This window comes from Triticum aestivum, chromosome 6B (genome assembly GCF_018294505.1).
Source record: "Triticum aestivum cultivar Chinese Spring chromosome 6B, IWGSC CS RefSeq v2.1, whole genome shotgun sequence".
Lineage (NCBI taxonomy): Eukaryota > Viridiplantae > Streptophyta > Magnoliopsida > Poales > Poaceae > Triticum > Triticum aestivum.
In genome coordinates, this window is record NC_057810.1 from 10,360,477 (window position 1) to 10,382,622 (window position 22,146).

Consider the following 22,146-nt stretch of genomic DNA (forward strand, 5'->3'; position numbering starts at 1 on the left):
TAAGTGTTACATGATCCGACTCGACTAGGCCGTGTCCGATCATCACGTGAGACGGACTAGTCATCATCGGTGAACATCTCCATGTTGATCGTATCTTTCATACGACTCATGTTTGACCTTTCGGTCTCTTGTGTTCCGAGGCCATGTCTGTACATGCTAGGCTCGTCAAGTTAACCTAAGTGTTTTGCATGTGTAAATCTGTCTTACACCCGTTGTATGTGAACGTTAGAATCTATCACACCCGATCATCACGTGGTGCTTCGAAACAACGAACTGTCGCAACGGTGCACAATTAGGGGGAACACTTTCTTGAAATTATTATGAGGGATCATCTTATTTACTACCGTCGTTCTAAGTAAACAAGATGCAAAAACATGATAAACATCACATGCAATCAAATAATAGTGGCATGATATGGTCAATATCATATAGCTCCTTTGATCTCCATCTTCGGGGCTCCATGATCATCTTCGTCACCGGCATGACACCATGATCTCCATCATCATGATCTCCATCATCGTGTCTCCATGAAGTTGCTCGCCAACTATTACTTCTACTACTATAGCTAATGGTTTAACAATAAAGTAAAGTAATTACATGGCGTTAAATCATTGACACGCAGGTCATACAATAATTAAGACAACTCCTATGGCTCCTGTCGGCTGTCATACTCATCGACCTGCAAGTCGTGATTCCTATTACAAGAACATGATCTCATACGTCACAATATATCATTCATCATTCATCACAACTTTTGGCCATATCACATCACAAAGCAATTGCTGCAAAAACAAGTTAGACGTCCTCTAATTGTTGTTGCATCTTTTACGTGGCTGCAATAGGGTTCTAGCAAGAACGTTTTCTTACCTACGAAAAAGCCACAACGTGATTTGTCAATTTCTATTTACCCTTCATAAGGACCCTTTTCATCGAATCCGCTCCAACTAAAGTGGGAGAGACAGACACCCGCTAGCCACCTTATGCAACCAGTGCATGTCAGTCGGTGGAACCTGTCTCACGTAAGCGTACGTGTAAGGTCGGTCCGGGCCGCTTCATCCCACAATACCGCTGAAGCAAAATAAGACTAGTAGTGGCAAGAAAGCTTACAACATCTACGCCCACAACAGATTTGTGTTCTACCCGTGCAAAGAGAACTACGCATAGACCTAGCTCCTGATGCCACTGTTGGGGAACGTTGTAGAAAATAAAAAATTTCCTACGGTTTCACCAAGATCAATCTATGAGTTCATCTAGCAACGACAGAGAGGAGTGCATCTACATACCCTTGTAGATCGAGCGGAAGCGTTCAAGAGAACGAGGTTGAGGGAGTCGTACTCGTCGTGATCCAAATCACCGGAGATCCTAGCGCCGAACGGACGACACCTCCGCGTTCAACACACGTACGGTCAGCGTGACGTATCCTCCTTCCTGATCCAGCAAGGGGGAAGGAGAGATTGCTGAAGATCCAGCAGCACGACGGCGTGGTGGTGGATGCATCAGGGATCCCGGCAGGGCTTCGCCAAGCGTCCGCGGGAGGGAGAGGTGTAGCAAGGGGGAAGGGAGGTGCCATGTGCAAGGGTACGGCTGCCCTCCCTCCCCCCTCTATATATAGGGCCCCCGGGGGGCGCCGGCCCTAGGAGATGGGATCTCCTAGGGGGGCGGCGGCCAAAGGGTGCCTTGCCCCCCAAGGCAAGTGGAGGCGCCCCCTCCCCTATGGTTCCCAACCCTAGGCGCAGGGGGGGCAAGGGGGGGCGCACCAGCTCACCAGGGGCTGGTTCCCCTCCCACTTCAGCCCATGGGGCCCTCCGGGATGGGTGGCCCCACCCGGTGGACCCCCGGGACCCTTCCGGTGGTCCTGGTACAATACCGGTGACCCCCGAAACTTTTCCGATGGCCGAAACTTGACTTCCCATATATAATTCTTTACCTCCAGACCATTCCAGAACTCCTCGTGACGTCCGGGATCTCATCCGGGACTTCGAACAACTTTTGGTTTGCTGCATACAAATATCTCTACAACCCTAGCGTCACCGAACCTTAAGTGTGTAGCCCCTACGGGTTCGGGAGACACGTAGACATGACCGAGACGGCTCTCCGGTCAATAACCAACAGCGGGATCTGGATACCCATGTTGGTTCCCACATGCTCCTCGATGATCTCATTGGATGAACCACGATGTCGAGGATTCAAGCAACCCCGTATACAATTCCCTTTGTTAATCGGTATGTTACTTGCCCGAGATTCGATCGTCGGTGTCCCAATACCTCGTTCAATCTCGTTACCAGCAAGTCACTTTACTCGTACCGTAATGCATGATCCCGTGACCAGACACTTGGTCACTTTGAGCTCATTATGATGATGCATTACTGAGTGGGCCCAGAGATACCTCTCCATCATACGGAGTAACAAATCCCAGTCTTGATCCGTGTGAACCCAACAGACACTTTCGGAGGTACCCGTAGTATACCTTTATAGTCACCCAGTTACGTTGTGACGTTTGGTACACCCAAAGCACTCCTACGGTATCCGGGAGTTATACGATCTCATGGTCTAAGCAAAAGATACTTGACATTGGAAAAGCTCTAGCAAACAAACTACACGATCTTGTGTTATGCTTAGGATTGGGTCTTGTCCATCACATCATTCTCCTAATGATGTGATCTTGTTATCAATGACATCCAATGTCCATAGTCAGGAAACCATGACTATCTGTTGATCAACGAGCTAGTCAACTAGAGGCTCACTAGGGACATATTGTGGTCTATGTATTCACACGTGTATTAAGATTTCCGGATAATACAATTATAGCATGAATAAAAGACAATTATCATGAACAAGGAAATATAATCATAATCCTTTTATTATTGCCTCTAGGGCATATTTCCAACAGTAAATTATACCAGGCCATCCTTTTTTTCGTTACATATTACATTTGTCAACAATGTTAGTACATTCAATTGCTCTTCGTGTGCATCAGCCATTTGACACGGTGATGGCAAATTCTGGAGTGAAAACAAGGTCTTCAGAGCAGACTATGCTATCTGACGAAGCGCATATCTCGTTGGTTACGGATAGCTCCTCAGAGGAGGATTCAGAGACAGATGACCAGTCCTATCCCCCCTAAGGTGTATGCTCTAACTTGGCAAGGTTATGTTGCTCATATCGTGCGTATGGTGTCTTGCATTGCTATGTCATTTGATTAGTTTAGACATGCTTTGTGTGAATGCCACCAGTTCAGTGTCATATGTGAATTATGCATTGCCATCTTGTTGCAAGACAATATATATGTGAATTATACATTGATATCTTGCTGCAAAGGCATTATATATGTGAATTATGCAATGCCATGCTGTTTAGCCAATCATTATGTATGTGAATTATATCATGCTATCATTTTTTTGTATTATGTGTTCCATTTGTCGACAATGTTTGTATATTCAACTACTCTTCCTGTGCATCAGCCATTTGAAGCGGTGATGGAAGTATCTGGAGTGAAAACAAGGTATTCAGAGCAGACAATGCTACCTACTAAAGCAAACATCTTGCTGGTTACACAGAGCTCCTTAGAGGAGGATTCAAAGACTGATGACCAATCCTATTCCCCCCTGAGGTCTATGCTCAAACTTGGCAGGGTTATATTACCCATGTCATGCATGTTGTATTTCATTGCTTAGTTTTTACATCATATATGGATTGCCATCTACTTACTTGCTTACTATATAAATCATATATTTGAATTATATCATGCCATCATGTTTACATAGTACATACACATCATCTCTCAGAATTATGGCATGGGAACCTATTTAAAAAAGACATCATATAGTTATATCATCTCATCCTGTTTAGTGTTTACAGTCATCATATTTTGAATTAAGGCATTCTATCCATGAATGTATGTGAATTATGGCATGCCAACCTATTTAATAAACACATTATATAGTTATATCATGTCATCCTGTTTACATAGTCTCATATTTTGAACTATGTCTTTCCATCCTTTTAAGTTAGCCATCATAATATGAAATTGTGTCATGCTATCCTGTTTAGTAAGCCATCACATATGTGAAATTTTGTCATGCTATCCTGTTTGGTTAGACAACATAAATATGAATTATTTCATGCCCTCTTTTATTCCCCACTATCCATTGCACATGTCTATCATACAATGTCTATACTTTCAATTACTTTTCTTGTTTATCAGCCATTAGAATTGGAGAGGGTGATGGCAGTATCTAAGGGAGTAACAACACGGTCTTCAGAAAAGATAGTGCTACCAGTTGATGCAGATAGAACCATGCACTACAAGAAATATGTCAACTAGTGACCTTTTGTCAGTGACCCTGGAAGAATTGGTCATAGATCTATGACCATTTGAGACCAATTGGTCAAAAGCTTTTCGGGGGCCTCCAAACCCTAAACCATTGCGACCATTTTGGTTAGAAAGGTCGTAATTTCCTTACACCAAATGGTCACAAAGCAAACAGGGCTGGCCGCTGCCTTATTTCTAGTTGTTAACGACCAAAATAGATGGTCACAGCCTTGTAGATTGTGGTTGGTTGTGATGACTAGGCGCCACCTCATCAGTTTTGCCTATGTGTCATGTCCATGTGGCAGTTTTTGCCCTAGGTTGTGAAGCAACCTATATTTCTGTCATTCCAAAAATTCCCAAAAAAATCTCATAAATTGTTTGGATCATATCTTCATCAAATATGTCAAAAACCTTCCTTGCCTAGTTCAAAAATAACTCAACAATATTCATTTTCCTATTTTGTTCAGAGCAGCACTTTGTGAAGGAAGTACCACTTTGGCATGTCCAAATGGTATCCATTTTCTATAGTGCTTTCCTATGCCCAAATAACCATCCTCCACCAAATGCCAGCTCAATCCATTCATTATTTTGAGCCCAGCTTCAACATTCGTATTTTTGTCCAGTGTGGTAGTTTGTAAAGCAAGTACCACCTAGGCTCCTCCTTTTGAGGTGAAAATTTGTGAAGACGGTCTTCTTAGTAACTGATCATCCTCAGCCAAAACTCACGCCCATTAGCCATGTGCATTTCCCGTACCGCAAATCAAACACTTGGCTGCTTATTCATGTTTGAGCATCGATCGGTCTCCTCGTGAGAATCTTATGTTGTGATTTTCTTCCTAGCACCTACCTGGGGAGTGCACAACCCACTAGACATGCCTAGGCCGCCCAGAACACATGGCAATGCTACGGTCACGCCGTGACCACTCGGCGGGCATGCGAGCTTACGCGCTCTAGAGTTGGGGCCCTCGGCCACCGTCCAAACCTCGATGTATCGCCATCAAAGCATGTATTTTCTGATTAAATAGATACTTATGTACCTATAAATGATTTTTAGAAAAAATAAAGAGCAAACTATGAGGCAGCTACAGTTCAAATTTGACCCGTTTCCAAGTGAATCGACGACAATTTGTCTTTTTCACCAGAGGTAGATCAAATTTTTTTTCACCCAACCATTTTGTCAATTGTGCATTATATATGGCCTAGTATTTTATAAAATTTATTTGGTCCATTTTTGCAACAATTATTTGGGAGGTCCTTCACAAAAAAACCTCCTTTTGGGCACTCGGAAAATGAAAAATGAAATTTCCGTTGAAAGAAAATGAAAACTTCCTTAGGCAACATTGTTTGGAATTCCAATATACACCCTTGTGCACAATATGAGATTATTTGAACAAACTATGCCATGAATGTGGCTATAAGATTGATCACTTGGCTTGAAAGCCATGAATCTTCACGCATGATATCTCATTTCTGAGAACACTTTTTAAAAATAATTACCATATTACAAGTTTATTATTTTTCCTGGAAACTTGGTCACATATAATGACACAATGCGAAGGTTTCCCAATTTTTTGATTTTTTTTTGAATTTTTATGCCCGTTTCAAAATGCGGTCAAAACGGCGGGCTTGACCGTTCCTAGCTAGTGGTTGAATCTTGGAATTTTTTTGGTGTTTCTATGATTAAATAGATACTTATTTACCTAGAAATGATTTCTAGAAAAAAATAAAGAGCAAACTACGAGGCAGCTGCAGTTCAAATTTGACCCGTTTCCAACGGAATCGGCGACAATTTGTCTTTTTCACCAGAGGTGGATCAAAACTTGTTTCACCCAACCATTTTGTCAATTGTGCATTATATATGTCCTAGTATTTTATAAAATTGATTTGGTCCATTTTTGCAACAATTATTTGGTAGTTCCTTCACAAAAAACCCTCCTTTTGGGCACTCGGAAAATGAAAAATGAATTTTCCGTGCAAAGAAAATGAAAACTTCCTTAGGCAACATTGTTTGGAATTACAACATGTACCCTTGTGCACAATATGAGATCATTTGAACAAACTATGCCATGAATGTGGCCATAAGATTGATCATTGACTTGAAAGCCATGAATCTTCATGCATGATAGCTCATTTCTGAGAACACTTTTTTAAAATAATTACCATATTACAAGTTTATTATTTTTCCTGGTAACTTGGTCATATATAATGACACAATGCAAAGGTTTTTGAATTTTTTGATTTTTTTTGAATTTTTTATGCCCGTTTCAAAATACGGTCAAAACGGCGGGAATGACCGTTCCTAGCTAGTGGTTGAATCTTGGTATTTTTTTTGTGTTTCTCTAATTAAATAGATACTTATGTACCTAGAAATGATTCTTGTAAAAAATAAAGAGCAAACTACAAGGCAGCTACAGTTCAAATTTGACCCACTTCCAACTGAATCGGCCGAAATTTGTCTTTTTCACGAGAGGTGGATCAAAACTTTTGACACCTAACCATTTGGTCAATTGTGCATTATACATGGCCTATTATTTTATAAAAATGATTTGGTCCAAATTTGCAACAAATATTTGCTAGGTCCTTCACAAAAAAACTCATTTCTGTGCAAAGAAGATGAAAGCTCTATTTTGCAATATTGTTTGTCATTTTAATATGCACACTTATGCAAAAATACGAGATCATTTTGACAAACTATGCCTTTGTTATGTTTAGGAAAATCAGAGTGGATTGGATGGACCAATGAGATGCGAGGAACGACCTTCATGTGGATCACCAAATTGGACTCAATCCAACGGTGGAGCTTCTCCCGAGAAAAAAAACCCTAACTCACCCACCCACCCTCCCCTCGAGCCCCCAGATCTAGTCCATCCACTGCTGACCCACTCTTTCCCCCTCCCCTCGACCCCCAGATCCCACCTCCTCCTCGCTCTCTGTCGATCCCCTGCATTCCAGCCGCCGCCGCCGCTTGCCTCCATCCTCTCCCCAACCCCGTTCGGCCTCCACTCCACTCCATCGCCGGCGCCAACCCAACCACCACTGCCCTCCCCCCTCCTTTCCCCTCACCCAAGAACGAGAGGGTGAGAGAGAGCCGACGGTCAGATCCACTCCCCGGCCGCCGCGGCGCTCCACCGCGTCTCGCCCGCCAGGGACCGGGCGAGGAGCTCGCCGGCCGTCGTCGAGGTAAGCGCACGGCCGGCTCCTCCCACCCGTCATGCCAGGGCATTTGCTCTTGCCCCTCGCCCGGATGTGACCCTGAGCTATAGTTTTGCGGCCGCAGATGTCGTCCGAGGCGGCGAAGGTGGTGGTGCCAGAGTCGGTCCTCCTCAAGAGGAAGCGGGAGGAGCTCTAGGCCAACTCCTCTCCCCCAACCTCCCAACCTCAGCCCCGCCGCTGCGTCAGCACCTCCGCCATGGTTGGTTGGTTGGATGCCCTCCTCAACCAGGCAGTGCAGCGATAGAGGACCCCTCCAGTGACCAACCATGGAGATTTTCCTAGGGTTTTGGTCGGCGCGTCTCAGACTGGCATTCTTCGGCGAGCCTACAGCTTCTCCGACGACCGACATGGTACGCCCTCCTCCTCCAGCCCCTCGACTCCCCTATCCTACTCTTCCTCTTATTCCCTTTCCTCATATTATTTTTCTGGATATACTGATCTGATTCTTGTGGTTGGTTTGTGCAGGCCATCACCATCACCATGGAAGGTGCTAGCTTCGGCTATGATTGAAGGAGATGAGCCCGGCATGGCGGTGGCTGGTGGGGCGGATGCAGGACTCCAAGCCCTTCTTCTTCACCTTCGCGGCGGGTACAGCGTCATGCAGCTCACCAGCTCCCGCAACGACAAGCTCGAGGCCCACCTCCGCTCCAACGCCCGACCGAAGATCACCATGCGTGCCTTCCCCTCCCCTCTCCCTCCCCCCTCATTGTTTACCAGATCACGCGTCGTGCTTGATTTGATTTGTCCAGGCGAGTAGAAGAAATGTCACCGGAAAGGGGATCGATATGATTTTGAGCCCTAGTCGTTTAGCAGAATCTATGCCTTGCTTGATTTGAACATAATCCGGTAGTCCCTGCTCTGGATTGTAGTAACTCGTCGTTACAGTATATGAATCAGTTACTTTTACTAGTATTTTCCATTTGAACAAGCTACCGTTATCCGAAACATATGGACTGGTCAATTGCTTCTGTTGTGTAGTTGAATGGATTGGATATAAGGGATGATTTTACAAACTGTAATCATGAATACTTGTATAGAAACTTGCACGGCCATCTTGCTTAATTCTGTGATATTCCTCCATACTAGGAGCTAATCAGCCGTACTGTTATTCAGCTTTCATTGGCAGTTTTAATTTCACTGAAATCATCTTTACTTTTCTATCCTCATGTTCAAGCCTGGTAATATATTTTTTCCAAATGGTCTGTTTACTTGATTTATCTGTTGTTTGATTTTGCTGCATCAGCTTTCCTGATGTCCTTCTACATATATATGTTGGTTGTAATCTTCTTGAAGAATGCAAGTACTTGATATTCCATTCTGTTCTTGTAGGTGAATGGAACTTGCGTTGTTGGTAGAACTCCGTTGAGGACTTCTACCCATGTTGAAGAGCATGTTCTGTGGTATCCAAGAGTAGCTAGCTTTTGTACTGACAGAGCGGTCTATTTGTAGATCCCAATATTTATGATTGTGTGGATCTGGGTGAAGTGTGAAGTTCCTGGGTATGCAAGATTCGATGGTTAAACTGGTTGATGTGATGTGAATTAGTGTATGGAAACTGGTTGTTGTGATGTGAATGACTGTATGTATTTTCACGTGTTTTGTTCTGTATAGCATATTGTAATAAACTTATTTTAGCTGTTATTTGAAGGTTTTCATATGCTTTCTCTCTTCTGTTTGTTTGATATATACATATATATTGCTTATTAATAAGCTGTGAAAAATCCGACTTTTGGGACCCATCTGTAACTGGAGCTGGAAAAAAAAGCTGGAAATAAAAAATAAATTGACTGCAAAATGTTGTGCCCTAGAAAATAAAAAGGCCAAATTGTAAGCCAGGCCCAGATAGCTAACCAAAATTAACATAAAATACATATATTAAATGGGCTTGCCTAAAAAAAATACATGGGCCGAATTACTGGGTCAGACCCATGTAGCTAATAAAAGCATAGGAAAAACATACATTAAAAAGGCAGAATTGTTGGGCTAGGCCCATGTAGAAAACCGAATTGGACCAGGCTGAATCTTGTGCCACATCAGCTTGCCGCGCTGCCTACGTGGCCTGGGGAGGTTGCTAGTGACCAAAACGCCATAGTAGGAATATTTTGGTCGTAAACGTCCACGACCTTCTCACAGAGAAGGTCGCTATAGTCAGTTTACAACCCTCAGCTTTTGACCTTCTGTTTTTGGTCACAAAATGGTCACAAATGAAAAACTATGACCTTTCAGTGACCAATAGTGGAGGTCACAAGATAGCATATTTCTTGTAGTGATGGTTGTACTTGCCCAAGCACCAGATTCACCACACATAACCCAGACTCTCACAGATTGTACCCCTACCCAGTTGGACAGAGAACCAGCTACACCTCTTCTAACCCCAACCCCGGCAGATAGTAACCCAGTTCCAGTTGACACAACACCGTCTCCACCATAGAGCACCCAAACACGAGCAGTTAGTAAGGGAACTACAATGCCCAAAGAACGAGGACCACCACTCCGAATCCCAACTCAACACTTAAAGGAGAAGAAGATTTGTTCTCAGGTCAGGTTCTGTAGCTATGGTTCATACTCCTTTGCTCTTGCATTACTGTATTTACTCATACCAACTATTTTCAAATTGGAAGGATGGAATTGAAACTCCAATGGAGCAACAGGTATGTTTTAAACCTGTTTCTTTAACTGGTTTGCTGTTGTAACCTTCTCTATGTTGATTTCAGTTTCAATTGAATAAACAATTATGTTCTCATGTCATGCACATTACAAGTGTTGTAATTGCTCTATAGTTTCCCACACTTATATTCTGTCTATTCTGCTTTGTCTTGAACAAATATTATATGAACTGTGTCTCTATCTTGATTTGGCAACAAAAATTAGAATGATATAGACCATAAAGTGACCATGGTACATAGATATATGTTTGTTTCATGCTGTTATCCTGTCCACTTTACTACTGAATTCATTTATCAAAATGAGTTTCATATACAACATGGTAAACATGTGATGTGTCTGCTTGTTTCTCTTTTAGAATGCGGACAAAATATTGGAGAACAGTGCCGCGTTATCCAATGGTAAAGGAATTAATGCAGATAAGGTTCAAGGTAGTGAGACATCCCTTTTGGTCTCCAAGAAAGCTGATAAAAACTATCTTGACAACAGTCAGAGAACCCAAAAGTCCTGTCTTGATGTTGTGTTCGAGTTACTGCCTACTACTGCTGGCACAAGCTTTTCGAACTCGCTGCCTGAATCAGTTCGTCTTCTTGAGTCTCAACTTCAAGTTGAAAGACATCAATCAGATGTGCTGCAACAGAAGCTGAAAGAATGAGGAAGTCCCTGCAGAATTCAGATGCATACTTCCTAGTGCAACAGCAAGCGCTGGAGGATTTAAGCACCAAACAAGAGAAAGTTAATAAGCTTGCTAAGCACCTTGCCAGCATTATGGGTACCCAGGATATTGTTTCTTGAGATCTTCTGAAGTGGTTTCAGTTCTGGATTTGTTTTGCTGCGGCGTTTATTTGCACTGGTCGCCAACTTTGACAACCAGTGTATATGACATGCTACTTTGTTCCCTATATTTGCACTGGTGGAGGACTTTGATGCCCAGTGGATGTAATATGTGTAATAGCCGTGATAGCCTAGCGTTAGTTTCTTGCTTATTAATTTCCTTGTTGTCTTGTTTATTTGTTTGCTTGTAGTCATTGCAGTTCTTTTTCCGCAGTTTGCTAGTGGCTGCAATAACCTATTTTTTAAAACTAGGCCACCATAACCATGGGCTGATATTTACTGTAGTGACACTGGGCCTCCTATGGGCCGTAGAAACAGTGGGCCTTCTACGGGCCGTAGAAACAATGGGCCTTCTACGGGCCGTAGGAAAAATGGGCCTTCTGCGGGCCGTATCATCAATGGGCCTTATATGGGCCGTATGATCGACTGGCCAAACATGGGCCAAACAGACCGCATTATGGCCGTAAACGGGCTAGAGTTGGAATCGTCCATTCATGGGCCGACCATAACGGGCCATCGTTAATAGGCCGTATTTGATGACGCTATGAAAACGGCCCAACGTATTAACGGACCACAAATGGGCCGACTATAACCACAGGCTAAATTTGGCCCACAAGTAGAAAATGATAGTAACATGACGTAAGTAAACGAATGCTGGAAATGAGCCCAAGAATAAATGGGCTCTGAGAAGGATGAAAGATAACATGGGCTGGAAAAGGCCCAACGGAATAACGGTCCGTTAATGGGTATAAGGTGATAGACTGTTCATTACGGGCCAGATTCACCACGGGCCGTTAATGGGTGTAAAGTGATACACTGTTATGGGCCAGTTTCACCACGGGCTGTTAATAGGCCAAGATTTACAAAGGGACTCATATGGGCCGAAAGATGTCATGGGCCAGAAGTGAAAACGGGCTGGAATCATATTGGATGGCCCAGATGATGCTACTGGGCCTATTTCGGATAGGGCCTAACGGGTGAGGGAGTTCCGGACTAGGGGGTGTCTGGATAGCCGAACTATCATCATCGGCCGGACTCCAAGACTATGAAGATACAAGATTGAAGACTTCGTCCCGTGTCCGGATGGGACTTTCCTTGGCGTGGAAGGCAAGCTTGGCGATACGGATATGTAGATTTCCTACCATTGTAACCGACTCTGTGTAACCCTAGCCCTCTCCGGTGTCTATATAAACCGGATGGCTTTAGTCCTTAGGACGGACAACAATCATACCATAGGCTAGCTTCTAGGGTTTAGCCTCCTTGATCTCGTGGTAGATCCACTCTGGTAACACACATCATCAATATTAGTCAAGCAGGACGTAGGGTTTTACCTCCATCAAGAGGGCCCGAACCTGGGTAAAACATCGTGTACCTTGTCTCCTGTTACCATCCGCCTAGACGCACAGTTTGGGACCCCCTACCCGAGATTCGCCGGTTTTGACACCGACATTGGTGCTTTCATTGAGGGTTCCTTTGTGTCGTCACCGATAGGCTCGATGGCTTCTTCGACCATCATCAACGATGCAGTCCAGGGTGAAACCTTTCTCCCCGGACAGATCTTCGTATTCGGCGGCTTTGCACTGCGGGCCAATTCGCTTGGCCATCTGGAGCAGATCGAAAGCTACGCCCCTGTCCGTCATGTCAGATTTGGAAGTTTGAACTTCACGGCTGACATCCGCGGGGACATGATCCTCGACGGATTCGAGCCACAGCCGAGCGTGCCGCACTGTCACGACGGGCATGATTTAGCTCTGCAGCCGGATAGTACCCTGGAGGCCGCACTCGAACTCGCCCCGATCTTCAATTCGGGGCCGGCTGCGCAAATCGAGGACGGATGGCTAGACACCGCCTCGAGGGCTGCAACCTCTACGGTGATAGAGCCGAACACTGACCTTTACCCTCATAAAGCTCGTGACTCCGAGGCGCCAGACTCCTTGCCGGACTCCGAACCTCCCGCGCCCCCTCCGATTGAATCCGATTGGGCGCCGATCATGGAGTTCACCGCAGCGGACATCTTTCAACACTCACCTTTTGGCGACATCTTGAGTTCGCTAAAACGTCTCTCGTTATTAGGAGAGCCCTGGCCGGACTGCGGTCAGGACGGTTGGGATGCAGACGACGAAGAAATTCAAAGCCCACCCACCACCCACTTGGTAGCTGCTGTCGACGATCTAACGGATATGCTAGACTACGACTCCGAAGACATCGACGGTATGGACGACGATGCCGGAGACGAACAAGAACCAGCGCCTACCGGGCACTGGAAAGACACCTCATCATATGACATATACATGGTGGATATCCCAAAGGATGGGAATGGCGAAGGAACAGAGGAGGATGACCCCTCCAAGAAACAGCCCAAGAACCAGCGTCAGTGGCACCGCTCTAAATCCCGCCACAGCAAGAATGAAGATTCCGGCACCGGAGATAACAATACACCGGACAGTGCCGAAGGCAACCCACTCCAGCAAGATCCAGCGCAGGAGGATGGAGACGCCAGCCCTCATGAGACAGCGGCAGAAGAAGAGGTAGAGGATTATATGCCTCCCTCCGGAGACGAAACAAGCCTCGACGATGATGAATTCGTCGTGCCTGACGATCCCGTCGAACAAGAGCATTTTAAACGCAGGCTTATGGCCACGGCAAACAGCCTCAAGAGAAAGTAGCAATAGCTTAGAGCTGATCAAGATCTGCTAGCCGACAGATGGACTGAAGTCCTCGCGGCCGAAGAGCATGAGCTCGAACGCCCCTCCAAAAGCTACCCTAAACGCAAGCTGCTCCCCCGCTTAGAGGAGGAAGCGTATGAACCCGCATCACCAAGAGACAATACGGCTGACCGACCACCACGTGGTAGCGATAGAGAGGCCTCTAGGCCCTTCAATAGACCCGTACCCCGGCATCGCTCGAAAAGCACAAGGCCACAGGGTAATGCTCCGGACTTGCGAGATATATTGGAGGATAAGGCAAGACAATCAAGATCGATCTACGGATCGCGTGGGCACCCCACGGTACGTGACGACAACCGTTGCACCGGACACAGTAAGTCCGGCTGGGCCGAACAGAACAGACAAAGCTCTTCTGAGCTCCGTTGTGATATCGCCCAGTACAGAGGCGCCGCACACCCACTATGCTTCACAGATGAAGTAATGGATCATCAAATCCCCGAAGGGTTTAAACCCATGAATATCGAATCTTACGATGGCACAACAGACCCCGCGGTTTGGATCAAATATTATCTTCTTCACATCCACATGGCCCGCGGTGACGATCTTTACGCCATCAAATATCTCCCCCTCAAGCTTAAAGGACCAGCCCGGCATTGGCTTAACAGCCTGCCAGCAGAGTCAATTGGGAGTTGGGAAGACCTGGAAGCCGCATTCCTCGATAACTTCCAAGGCACATATGTGCGACCACCAGACGCTGATGACCTAAGCCACATAATTTAGCAGCCAGACGAATCGGCCAGACAATTTTGGACACGGTTCTTAACCAAGAAAAACCAAATCGTCGACTGTCCGGATGCGGAGGCTCTCGCAGCCTTCAAGCATAACATCTGCGACGAGTGGCTTGCCCGACACCTGGGACAGGAAAAGCCGAAATCCATGGCAGCCCTTACATCACTCAGGACCCGCTTTTGCGTGGGTGAGGACAGCTGGCTAGCACGCAGCAACAACCTCAGCAAAAATTCTAGCAGTCCGGATTTCAAGGACCGGAATGGCAGGTCGCATCATAACAAAAGCAAACGCCGCATCAACGGCGACAATAGTGAAGATACGGCAGTCAATGCCGGATTCAGAGGCTCTAAACCTGGTCAGCAGAAAAAGCCATTCAAAAGAACTGCTCCGGGTCCGTCCAATTTAGACCGAATACTTGACCACTTGTGCCAGATACACGGCACCCCCGAAAAGCCAGCTAACAACACCAATAGGGGCTGTTGGGTATTCAAGCAGGCAGGCAAGTTAATTACCGAAAACAATGACAAGGGGCTGCATAGCGATGACGAGGAAGAGACCCAACCGCCGAAAATTAGAGGACAGAAGGGTGTCCCCCACAGGTGCGGACGGTGAACATGATATACGCAACACACATACCCAAAAGGGAGCGGAAGCGTGCACTCAGGGATGTATACGCGATGGAGCCAGTCGCCCCGAAGTTCAATCCATGGTCCTCCTGCCCAATCACTTTTGACCGAAGGGACCACCCCACCAGCATCGGCCACGGCGGATTCGCTGCGTTGGTCCTAGACCCAATCGTTGATGGATTTCACCTCACCAGAGTCCTGATGGACGGCGGCAGCAGCCTGAACATGCTTTATCAGGATACAGTGCGCAAAATGGGCATAGACCCCTCAAGGATTAAACCTACCAAGACGACCTTTAAAGGCGTCACACCAGGTGTAGAAGCCAATTGTACAAGCTCAGTTACACTGGAAGTGGTCTTCGGATCCCCGGATAACTTCCGCAGCGAGGAGTTAATCTTCGACATAGTCCCATTCCGCAGCGGCTATCATGCCTTGCTCGGACGTACCGCGTTCGCAAAGTTCAACGTGGTGCCGCACTATGCATACCTCAAGCTCAAGATGCCAGGCCCTAGAGGAGTCATCACAGTCAACGGAAACACTAAACGTTCTCTCCGAACGGCGGAACATACATCGGCTCTCGCGGCAGAAGTACAATGCAGCCTCTTAAGGCAATTCTCGAGTCCGGCCGTTAAGCGGCCGGACATAGCTAAGCGCACCCGGAGTAACCTACAACAAGACCACCTGGCATGTTCCGAGCACGCGTAGCAGTGTGGCCCCAACCCCAGCCCCTGCAAAACGTCCAAACAGGTCCTTCGCGTACACCATTATGCTTTGAATATACCATGGGCATGGGGAGAGGGGCACGACCACAATAAGCCCAGACTGCGGCTCAACCACACCAAGGGCTCTCAAGTGTGTCGTTCTTTTTTCTTTTTACCTTTTATTTTTTACCTACAGGACTCCGTTCGTCAGAGGCCCTGTCCGGCAGCAGACCTGCCGAACTCACGATCCAACAGCCAGGGAAGGACCAAAGGCTACAACGAATATATAGGTGGTCTCCATTACGAGCATTTTTATACACCAGTCCGCAGCCTACCCCTGGAGGGGGACATGTTTAACAGTCCCATCCCTTGCTTATCGCACTATTTGTATCGTTCTGCATTCATAGCAGCAATTATTGAATAAAACAATGCAGCACCTTTTTTCTTATAACTGCATTTCTTTTTCATACGTATGTTTATTTACCACATGTCGCATCCGTACACTTTGGTACGGTTAAAACACACCAGGGGCTTATGGTTCCCGCATCGTGGTGTGACAAGTCCGAACACTTTCACAAGTGAGGCACCCCGAACTTATAGCATTATATGCATCGGCTCCGAATCATGTCTTGGGTCAATAGTTGGGTTTGCCCGGCTCCCATGTTTTGGTACCTTACGTTCCGTTGTATCGGCTAAGGTAGCACTGGGAGAACCACTGCGATTGCGCCCCAGTTGAGCTGGGTTAACGCCTCAGTGGAGAAAGCTAAAACTGACCGTCATGATGAGGCGAGAGCCGGTCGCTGTTCGAGAGGTTTTTGCGAGTCCTTAAAGACTTATGCCGCTTAGAGCGAGGAGCCGGATCTTGTCCGGCCCAGGCGTGGATAGCGCCCCAAAATCGGCCTTCCGAAGACTAGGGGCTTCACCAAAATTTAAAATTATAGAATTCTATGGCTAAGTGAGAGTGTTCAAGCACTATAAGTCAGGTTGCCTTGTTCGCTGCGTTGAGCGCCTCCCTAGATGGACCCAAAAATGGGAACAAGAGTGCTCAAGTTTATCCCGAACACCCCAGCACTCGTGGCATGGGGGCCGAAGCCGACGACTTGCAATCTCTCAGATTTGATAAACAGTCGCACAGAAGGTAATATTTTAAATTAACAAGCATTGCTTAGCGCATATGAACTAAGTTTTCAGCGCACAGGATAACAAAATGCGATTCTACTCAAAAATTACATCTTTGGAGCACTCCCCCGCAATAGTGCGGGCGCCCTTCAGCACACTCTTATAATACATCTCGGGCGTGAGATGCTCCTTGCCCTCTGGTGGCAGGTCCGTCCCAAGCTTCTAGGCATCCATCTTGCCCCAGTGCACCTTCGCGCGGGCAAGGGCCCTACGGGCACCCTCAATACAGGCGAAGTGCTTGATAACTTCAACCCCCAGGCACGCATCCACCAGCCGCCGCACCAAGCCGAAGTAGCTCCCAGGCATGGCCTCCTTAGGCCACAGCCGAACTATGAGGCCCTTAATGGCCTGTTCGGCCGCCTTGTGGAGCTCGACCAGCTCCTTCAGCTGGTCGCTAAGGGGCACCGGATGTCCGGCCTCAGCATACTGAGACCAGAATACCTTCTCCGTCGAGCTCCCCTCCTCGGCCCGGTAGAATGCGGCAGCATCGGACACGCTGCAAGGAAGATCTGCGAACGCTCCTGGAGAGCTCCGAATTCGGGTAAGCAACAGGTAATTAACACTCACATGCTTACTTTGCATGAAAAATGCCTTACCCGCTGCTATTTTCTTCACCGCCTCAATCTCCTGGAGGGCCTTGTAGGCTTCGGCCTTCGCGACTTTGGCACTCTCAAGAGCTGTTGCAAGCTCAGACTCTCGAGTCTTCGAGTCATGCTCCAGGCTCTCATGTTTTCTCACGAGATCCTGGAGCTCTTGCTGTACCTCCGCCACTCGCGCCTCCTGTTTCTCTCGCTCGGTGCGCTCTGCAGCCGCATTTCGTTTGGCCGCGGCCACCGCCTCTTTCAGGGTCGCCGCCTCGTTAGTGGCCCCTGCAACCAAAATCCTTTTCTGTAAGGTACAATTTTAATAAGGTGTTACTCACCTTCCTTATTGTCGAGCTGCTTCTTGGCACGGCCGAGCTCGTTCTTGGACCGCTCAAGTTTTTCCTTTCAAGTATTGACCTCCGCAGTCAGTGCGGCAGAGGTCAGCAGCGCAGCCTGCAATCCCATATTGACATATTTTTTAGGACTCCTGCGTATATCTTTTTAGATCCTCAGTCCGGCTTTTCTTTCCGAACACCGAACCGAGCATCAGGGGCTACTGTCTATGTGGTACCATTTTATGCATATTGAAATTCTTACCTCAAAGCCTGTTAGAAGGCTCCTGCAGGCTTCGTTTAGGCCGCTCTTGGCGAGCTGTACCTTCTGAATCACCGCACTCATAACAGTGCGGTGTTCCTCTTCAATGGAGGCGCCTTTGAGCGCCTCCAGAATAATTATCCGGCACCTCCGGTTGGACGGAGGCAGCCGGCGTCACGGTCTTGCCCTTCTTACGAAGGGGTCGCTCGCCGGACTCCGGAGCCACTGTGGGTTCCGGGGCTGAGTCCGGTGCAAAGTCCGGGAGGTTGTCCTGTGACACCTCCGGGGCGTCCGCCTCCTGGTGGGTCCCTTCCTGGGATCCCACCTCGGCATCATCCGCGGCGCGGGGGGTGGAGGCAGCTGGAAGGGAATCCATATCCGACGCACCTAAGGACCCGCTCGAAGAAGCGGGAAGATCATCCTTGGGCGGACTGCAGGGTTGTATGCGGCATTAAAAAGACATTATGTGGCAAAAAGGAAAAACCTTGAAGTTATTCGGGAGTCCGGATACTTACGATCTCGCCAGGGGCTTGGCCCTTGGAGGCCAGTCCTCGTCGTCGTCGCTGGCATTGGCGGAGCAGTCCGGGGGAAGAGTTTTTCCCTTCTTGGACCCCTCGGCCTCCCTTGTTGGGGAGGCCTTCCTTTTCTTTCCTCCCCCCGCTAGGGGAGAGGCTTTCTTCTTCTCCTCCTCGCCTTGGTGGGAGGAGTCGGCCTCGGATTCATCATCCGATAGCACCTGAAAATGGGAACTCTTCCGAGTCCCCGTGGCCTTCTTCTTGGCCTTCTTCTCCGGCACCACATGGGGTGCCGGAGCCAGCAGCCCCGTTAGGCGGGCGTTCGCTTGGTCCTCTGGCAATGGGGCCGGACAGATAGTCCGTTCGGCCTTTGCCAGCCATTCCTGTTAAAGGTAAAGGGAGTTTAGATCCTGCATAGAGTCAATCTATGGAAAACAAGCGGTGAAATCACCTACCTCGTCAGCTGGACGCTGCGAGAGGAATCCGCGATCTTCGGTAGCGGATGCGGGAGCTTCGGCGCCCTTGAACAGCACCTTCCAGACATCTTCGTATGTAGTGTCGAAGAGCCCGCTCAGGGTCTGGTGCTGCGCCGGATCAAACTCCCACATGTTGAAGCCCCGTCGTTGGCACGGGAGAATCCGGCGGATGAGCATGACCTGGACTATGTTGACAAGCTTGAGCTTCTTGTCCACCAGCTTCTGGATACAGGCTTGGAGTCCGGTCAACTCCTCCAAATCCCCCCAGATCCGGCCGCTCTCTTTCCAGGAGCTGAGCCGTGTGGGGATGCCGGATCTGAATTCGGGGGCCGCTGCCCAATCAGGGTCACGCGGCTCGGTGATGTAGAACCACCCTGATTGCCACCCCTTGATGGTTTCTACGAAAGTGCCCTCCAGCCATGTAACGTGGGACATCCTGCCCACCATGGCGCCTCCGCACTCCGCTTGGCTGCCCTTCACAACCTTCGGCTTGACACTGAAGGTCTTGAGCCACAAGACGAAGTGGGGCTGGATGCAGAGGAAGGCCTCGCACACGACGATAAACGCCGAGATGTTGAGGATGAAATTCGGGGCCAGATCATGGAAATCTAGGCCGTAGTAGAACATGAGCCCCCGGACAAAGGGATGAAGTGGGAAGCCCAGTCCGCGGAGGAAATGGGGAGAAATACTACCCTCTCATGGGGCCTGGGGGTGGGGATGAGCTCTCCCTCGTCGGGGAGCCGATGCGCGATGTCGCTGGACAAGTGTCTGGCGTCGCGCAGCTTCTGGATCTGCCCCTCCGTGACAGAGGAGGCCATCCACTTGCCTCCCGCTCCGGACATAGTTGGAGAAGGTTGAGGTGCAAAGTGCGGACTTGGGCGCTGGAGCTCGAGTTCGCGGAGATGGATAAGCCAAGGAGGAAGAAGGCGCAGGTAAAAGGAGTGGATCTTTGTCCCCTTATATGGGCGGACAAAAACATGTGTCCCCACCGGCCTGGTAAAACTCGCTTATCTCCCAAGTGTCACAATCAATGGCGCAGTTGGGTTACCCACGTCCGTATTGATGGGAATCCCGGAATAAGGGGAACACGATCTCTGCTTTGACAAGACGTGCTAAGGAAACCGCCTCGCTAAACGTGCGGAGGTGGAACAATAAAAACAATTCGAGTAAAGGCTTGGCAATGGTGTGACGTCACGCCACAAAATACGTCAGCAGATTGAACTTGTGTGATATTATTCTCTCTACGGTGGTATGTGGAATTTATTTTGTAGAGTCGGACACTATCCTGGTGTTCACAATCTTCTATAATTTATTCGGAGGAAGAACCCGCCTTGCAATGCCGAAGACAACATGCGCGCCGGACTCGTCGTCATTGAAGCCTGGTTCAGGGGTACTGAGGGAGTTCCGGACTAGGGGGTGTCCGGATAGCCGAACTATCATCATCGGCCGGACTCCAAGACTATGAAGATACAAGATTGAAGACTTCGTCCCGTGTCCGGATGGGACTTTCCTTGGCGTGGAAGGCAAGCTTGGCGATACGGATATGTAGATTTCCTACCATTGTAACCGACTCTGTGTAACCCTAGCCCTCTCTGGTGTCTATATAAACCGGATGGCTTTAGTCCTTAGGACGGACAACTATCATACCATAGGCTAGCTTCTAGGGTTTAGCCTCCTTGATCTCGTGGTAGATCCACTCTTGTAACACACATCATCAATATTAATCAAGTAGGACGTAGGGTTTTACCTCCATCAAGAGGGCCCGAACCTGGGTAAAACATCGTGTCCCTTGTCTCCTATTACCATCCGCCTAGACGCACAGTTCGCGACCCCCTACCCGAGATCCACCGGTTTTGACACCGACAACGGGCCTTGGGTTAGCGGGCTGTAAATGGGCTATATGCGAACAGGCTGTTAATAGGCTTTCCATGGGCCGGCCCGCCACCTTTTGACCAAGTCAAACGGGCCGGCCTTTTCACAGGAATGGGCCTCTATTGGGCCATGCCACATGTCGACGTATCATAGGCGCCTTCTGTCCAATGAGTGGATGACATCTGTCCCAACAATGAGCCGACACATGTTTCCTCCAACCAATGATGATTTTACACGTGGAAAATCCCCATTGGTCGGGGCTGTTACCAGGTTATCGGATCCAAAACCCGACCCGATAGCTTAACGGTGTTCCGTTATGGTGGATGCCACGTGCCGGTCACCCTTTATGAAAGCACTTCTGTGACGCGCGATTTCTCGTCATGGAAGTGCACACTTTCGTGATGATAATTTTGGTAATGTCATGGAACACTTCTACGACAACACATGTATGACTATCTTGATTCTGTCATAAAATCGTCATGGATGGACATGCATGACAAAAAACGCGACCTACTGTGAAAAAACACGTATCATCACAGAAGTGTATTTTTTTGTAGTGTGTGTCCATGGGGTGCCCCCCCGTATATAAAGGAGTGGAGGAGGGGAGGGGCCGACCCTCTCTATGGCGCGCCCGAGGGAGTCCTACTCCCGGTTCCCCCCCCCTTCCATGTAGTAGGAGTAGGAGAGAAGGAAAGGGAAAAGAGAAGAGAAGGAAGGAGGGGGTGCCGCCCCTCTCTCTTTCTCCTAAAGCCCAATAAGGCCCATATACTCCCTGGAGAATTCCCGTAACTCTTCGGTAGATAAATACCCGAATCACTCGGAACCTTTCCGATGTTCGAATATAGTCGTCAAACATATTGATCTTTACGTATCGACCATTTTGAGACTCCTCGTAATGTCCCCGATCTCATCCGGGACTCCGGACTACCTTTGGTACATCAAAAGACATAAACTCATAATACCGATCGTCACCGAATGTTAAACATGCGGACCCTACGGGTTCTAGAACTACGTAGACATGATCGAGACTTGTCTACGGTTAATAACCAATAGCGGAACCTGGATGCTCATATTGGCTCCCACATATTCTATGAAGATCTTTATCGGTCAAACCGCATAAC